This window comes from Eretmochelys imbricata, chromosome 2 (assembly GCF_965152235.1).
Source record: "Eretmochelys imbricata isolate rEreImb1 chromosome 2, rEreImb1.hap1, whole genome shotgun sequence".
Classification (NCBI taxonomy): domain Eukaryota; kingdom Metazoa; phylum Chordata; order Testudines; family Cheloniidae; genus Eretmochelys; species Eretmochelys imbricata.
In genome coordinates, this window is record NC_135573.1 from 233,282,694 (window position 1) to 233,289,462 (window position 6,769).

The window sequence follows — 6,769 nt, forward strand, 5'->3', positions numbered from 1 at the left end:
TCAGCTGTTCAGATTAAACTAATATTTACCTATAAAAGCATGCACAGACACCACCCCCAAACCTCAAACCACCTCAAAAACAAATTTAAATATTTGTGATAGGGAAAGGAAAAAACGTCCATGCTGCTTACAGATTGCAGACCAGAGCTATTGTCTTCATATTGTTCTGGTCAGTTTCTTGCAGGGAGACCAGCGCTGCAAGGCAGGCCTAGGGCATACTGTGCTGTCACCTCTTCCAATTTCAGTTCAGGGGAGTTTCCAGCAAATGAAACTGTACATGACATTTTTGTCTCCTGATCTTTTTGGCTGCTAAATATTTTAAGTAAAAAGTTTTAATTATGTTTATATAGGGCAGAGAGTCCAGTTTATTTTCCTACTTGGCAAGCTGCATTCCCTTTTCAGTTTAATTAAGCTGGCAGGGAGACACCGATTATTTTAAAAAACATGGTCCCAGTTATTTGCTACTTATGCACATGCACATACAAACATACTAGGATGACCAGATAGCAAGTGTGAAAAATTGGGACAGGGCATGGGGCGGGGGGGTAATAGGTGCCTATGCAAGAAAAAGCCCCAAATATCAGGACTGTCCCTATAAAATCGGGACATCTGGTCACCCTAAAACATACACACAAGAAAGAAAACGGATGGTGAGGGGAAGGATGGGCAAAGAAGGGTATGGAAGAGAGGTATTAAAAGAAAGAAAGAAAGACATGATAGAAGAGGAAGAAGAGGGTGTTCTCTTCCCTTTTTTACACCTACTTTGTTACAAGGAAATTACATTGCATGGTTACAAATGTTATAGGCAGGAAAGAGGAAGATCAGTCAAAATACAAGATTAACTAAAACAACATGATTATCTCCTAAGGCAAATCCAAAAACTTCTGCTACAACAGCAGAGTTCTATATACTGTTCCATCCAAGTAATCTATGCTAGCAGATAAGTCAGGTTTTGTTCCCCTCCTTTCTCAAAAATGAGAACAAAGGAATAGCTAGTATGAATTCATGTTTAATTATTTTACCCACTTGCTTCTTCATCCGTCATAGGGATTGTTCCCTGTCAGTTACCAGCTCTCTTCTGTCTCTGTCCACAATCTTGTGCATTGGTGGAAGGCAGCATGAAGACAAATATTTAAAGGAAACATAAATACATTTCTCAGAGCATTACAGAGGCAACAATCGAGGATTAAAAGATGTAAGAACCCCTTTTGCTACAGATCCTCCATTTCTGTCTGTTTCTCTCCCAGTTTCACCTGTCCTCTCTCTCTTCTTTCATCTTCTTACTCCACATTTCTTCTAGTGTTTATTCTGCCTCTAATCAGTTCCAAGTTGTCATAAATATAAAGGGAAGGGTAACCACCTTTCTGTATACAGTGCTATAAAATCCCTCCTGGCCAGAGGCAAAAGCCTTTACAGGTTAAGAAGCTAAGGTAACCTCACTGGCACCTGAACCAAAATGACCAATGAGGAGTCAAGATACTTTCAAATCTGGAGGGGGGTGGGGAACAAAGGGTTCTGTCTGTCTGTGTGATGCTTTTGCCAGGAACAGATCAGAAATGCAAGCCTTCCAACTCTGTTAAGTTAGTAAGTAATCTACCTAGAAATGCATTAGATTTTCTTTTCTTTAATGGCTGGTAAAATAAGTTGTGCTGGAGGGAATGTATATTCCTGGTTTTGTGTCTTTTTGTAACTTAAGGTTTTGCCTAGAGGGATTCTCTATGTTTTGAATCTGATTACCCTGTAAGGTATTTACCATCCTGATTTTACAGAGGTGATTCTTTTACCTTTTCTTTAATTAAAATTCTTCTTTTAAGAACCTGATTGCTTTTTCATTGTTCTTAAGATCCAAGGGTTTGGGTCTGTGTTCACCCCTACCAATTGGTGAGGATTGTTATCAAGCCTTCCCCACGAAATGGGGTGTAGGGCTTGGGGGGATATTTTGGGGGAAGATGTCTCCAAGTGGTCTCTTTCCCTGTTCTTTGTTTAAAATGCTTGGTGGTGGCGGCATACTGTTCAAGGACAAGGCAAAGTTTGTACCTTGGGGAAGTTTTTAACCTAAGCTGGTAAGAATAAGTTTAGAGGGTCTTGCATGCAGGTCCCCACATCTGTACCCTAAAGTTCAGTGTGAGGAAGGAACCTTGACATGTTTTTATAAATATTGGAATTGTGAGGACTATTTAAGTCTTCCCATCAGTTTCCTCTCTTCTGTTTTTCTTCTTTTCCTACCATTTTTGAATACCATAACTCAAAATTAAAATATATCACTCTCTTCTGATCTCCTTCAATAATTATACTTCCCTCCCTATTCTGTTTTTACAAAGCTTTCTATGACAAATCTGTGTGCTGCATCAGGACAGAGAGTGGAGACACGGGGTGGTTTAAGATTGTTACTGCGTAAGGCTAGGATTGAAAATGATTCCATTTCTCTTTTACACTGACATAGACTTTGTAATGAAAACAGCAATGGGCTGCTCCCAAGGATACTGGTATTGTTTGGGCAGGAGACTTAGATTTTGCAGATGATATAGTCATATTGGATGACTTGGATGGAATGAAAAGACTCTTTATGAGCATAAAAGCAGAAGCTGATAACGTGAGACTTTGTATCAGTACTCCAAGACTATGGAGATAGGAGAGAATGCTGTCAACACTGGCAGATATGTGATTGATGGAGAGCAGTATGAAAAAGTTGATGACTTCATCTGCCCTGGAAGTGTAATATCTGCTAACGGCCAGCTCACTAAAGAAGTGAAGGCAAGAACTGGTAAAGCCAGTGGATCGTTTTCCTGTTTATCAAATATCTGGAAGATTAAGAGGATATCTCTACACACTAAAATGTGATTATACAATGCTATTGTCCTTCCAACACTATTGTACGCCTAAGAAACATGGCAGATGGTGGATGTACGTGACAGAAGCTGAACGCATTCCACCAGAATTGTTTAAGAAGAATCTTGGGAATTCTTTGGAGAGATTGTGTAACCAATGTGGAAATGCTGCACCACATGGGTCACCAGACTGTGGACTTAATAATTAGACAGAGATGGTTACGATGGTTTAGCCATGTCACCAGGCCATAGGCGCCGACTCTGTGGGTGCTCTGGGGCTGGAGTATCCACAAGAAAAAAATGGTGGTGCTGAGCACCCCCCAATCAGCTCCTCCCCCTCCTCCCAGTGCCTCCTACCTGCTGGTGGCCCCACTGATCAGCTCCTCCCCCTCTCTCCAAGCACTTCCTGCCCACCATCATCAGCTGTTCTGCAGTGTGCAGCAGGTACCAGGAGGGAGGAGGAGGAGCAAGGGTGGGGTGTGCTCAGGAGAGGGGGCAGAACAGGACTGGAAGAGGCAGGGCCAGGGTGGAGTGGGGGCAGGAAGAAGCAAGGCATGGGGCAGAGCCGGGGGTTGAGCACTCCCTGGCACATTAGAAACTCGGTGTCTCTGCATCAGGCTACCCATGTTGCAGGGAAAAGACAACACAGAAGAGGCAGCAGCAGAGAGGTTCCCCACTACCCAGTGAAATCACTAAAGAGACAACAAATCATGAGTGGGATGCAATGGATGGAAATTCATCCATTGGATTTTCACACCATGAAGTGGGAAAATAAGGCAAAGGATACTGCCAAGATACTGTGGGACAAGTGTTTCACTTATTGGTTGCATATTTTCATGTAATTGTTCTCAAATTAACGCTGTGCTTTTTCTTTAATAAAATTTTTCTTTTATTGTACCTAGATTCAGTGCTTACAAGTGGGGAAATATTGCTTTTTAGGGTGTGTCCACACGTCAATTAGACACCTGTGGCTTGCCTGTGTCAGTTCACTCAGGCTCGCGAGGCTGAAAAATTTCAGTGTAGATGCCAGGGCTGGAGCCCTGGCTCCGGGACCCTCCTGCCTCGTGGGGTTCCATTACTCAGGCTCCAGTCCAAGCCAAACATCTCCACTGCAGTTTTACAGCCCCACAACCCGAGTCAGCTGAACTGGGCCAGCCATGCCAGGGGTGGTGTTTAGTTTTCCCAGATTATTGGGTGGTGACTCAAGCTGATTCTGTGTTCTATTTTTAAGAGGAACCCCTGGATATTGAACCCGGCCCTTGTTGCTGCCCACTCCACCTGGCAGAAGGATTACAGGTACACCTTAGATTGGATTTCACGTGCAGGAAAGAGAAGGTGTGGAGAACAAGGAATGACCTATCACAGGATGATTAAAAAGGTTAGTGCCATCATGGCAACAACTTATGATGAAGTCAAACATCTTGCTCTAGATAGACAGAATGCAGACATCTTGCTCTAGATAGTCGGAAAAATGGGTTGTCTCATGTGCCACTAGGCACAAGAGATTCTAAGTATCCCCTTTTTAACCTCTCTCGCCACCCTCTGCTACATCAATTTTTATTTAACATGATATTCCTGCTCCTTTTCAGTTTCCATGATATGTCCTGCTCCCACATGAATTAACTTACACTCAGGGGACTTTTCTACATCCATCTCTGGCTGCTGAAGGGTTCCATTAATGTAGCATAAGGCCTGATTCATTTCTGTGTTACTCTAGTGTTACACCAACATAACTCCATCGAAATCTGGAATAATGTAAAAGTGAATCAGTCCCACAGTGCTTGGTGGACACTGGTTTTGTCTTCACTGGAGATTTAACTTCTGAATCACAATTTTTTTTTAATATGCTCCATGTTCAGACACCAACACTCTTACTCAAGCAACCCTGCTCTGAGGCACAGGGCAAACCACAAGTTAGTTTGTCTAGCATTTTGCTAAGTTGAGATGCCTGCAGTGAGAACACATGGCCACAGCCAGTCACTATTATTGATAGATTGTGGTCCACCAATCCGTTCCCACAAGGCCCCAGGGCACCTATTCCTGTGTCCTGTCTTACCCATGATCTGTCCCTCCTGGAAGTTGCCAACATTCTTATGGTTCTGCTCAGTATTCTCAGATCCATGTTGCTTGCAATACCTTCCCCAGTGTCTGATGCAGGAGTGAGAAGAATGCCAGCCAGAAGCCCATGTGTCAGCATGCAGCCACCTGGCCAGGGGCCAATACCAAAGCTTTGGTTGATCTTTGGGAAGAAGCAAACAAAATTCATAACTTTGGGACTCAAAAGAGGAATGCCCAGCAGTATAATGGCATACCTCAGAAACTGCTGGATGATAATGGGATCAACCTGACTAGAACATAGTGTGGGGAAAAGATAAAAGGGCTCAAGGCGAGCTATCAGAGGGCCAAGGATAACAATTCCACTGAAGCTGGTGAGTTTCTACCATTACCCTGGTGAGCTGCCCATTTACAAGGAGCTGGACTGTGTGCTGAGCAGTGCCACAAGCACAGATTCCCATGTCAGCCTGGACTCAACAGTGGAGCTGGGATGGGTGCACATTTGAAACTTGGATGTCTGCAAGTGACTATTTTATGTGAATTCTTTATTGGCAATTCAGGCCCATTAAAGAGAGTTATAAAAGTTATGAAACTAGTGGCTTCAAGCAGTGTCTCTTAGCAGCCAAAATGAGCCAGATTTAACCCTGTTCGATGCATAGGCACCTGAACTGCTGGTGTCCAAACCCTGGAATCAGCTTCACAAACATCATATTCTGATCTCAGTTATATTGATGTAAAACCAGAGTATCTGAATAAGCTGGATTTACACCAGTGTTACCTGGTCCAGAATCAGACCCATAGAGACAAAGAGGACCTTTCCTTCTCCGTTTTCCTGAGATAATGCAAAAAATAATATATTATACAGTATAATAAAACTGTAAAAAATATGCAGTGTGTAATACAATACCCCTGAGTTGGTCACTGGTATTGAACCGGAGACCTCTGAATCACAAAGCATGAGTTGCTATTACCTGAGCTAGAAGGCTCACACTTGTTAAACTAAAGGCTGCAGCACTCATAATTCCACTCTGTGTATCCTAGCACTAGAGGGGGACAGAGTACCACATTGTGTAAGCATGGGTTACAAAAGCATTTCAATACACAGTGAAGCATCTTTGGAGATCAAGGAAGAAAATGGTTATTGTTGTTGTTTTGTTATTATTTGTATTACAGTAATACCCAAATACCGCAACTGAGATCAGGGCTCTTTGTCCCTTTGTTCCATTTGTCTGTTTAGTTTGTAAGCTCTTTGGGACAGATATTTTCTTTTACTGTATGTTGTGCAACATCTTGCATATTGGGGGCCTGATCCTGGTAGGGGTTGTTAGGTGCTGCTGCAATAGAAATAAGTAAATAAATAAATACAAATAAGAATAATAATCCTTGTGTCACCTTTATATTGAGCCCAGCCTGAACCTGCACAGTCCCTGGCATAAATTACAGCATTCTTCACTATAATTTACATTATACTGCCTACAGTTCCAATGGACTGCTCTAGAGTGCTCAGGCTCTCCAGCCACGTCATTGACCTCTCCACTATGAAAAGGGCTAAAAGGAAAGGGGTGCATAATGCTGCTACTCTGGCTCCAAATCATCCAGGCACTACCCCAATACCATGGGGTATTCCCTGATAGCTGGATCTGCTGACTTTAGAACTCTTTCGTGCCCCTGGTGTGGCACAAAAGGGCAGTAACCTAATTGAAATTAGGCTATTGGAATCATGTGCTGGGGCCCAGCCTTGAAGTCAAGAGGGTTGATCTATAGGGCAGATCCTCAGCTAGTGTAAATTGTCATAACCCAACTCTTTTGCTGAAGCTGTTCCACTTTGTTAAATAACTCAATATTCATTGGGCCAGAGAAAGAGTGAGATGGACTCTGTTAGGGGG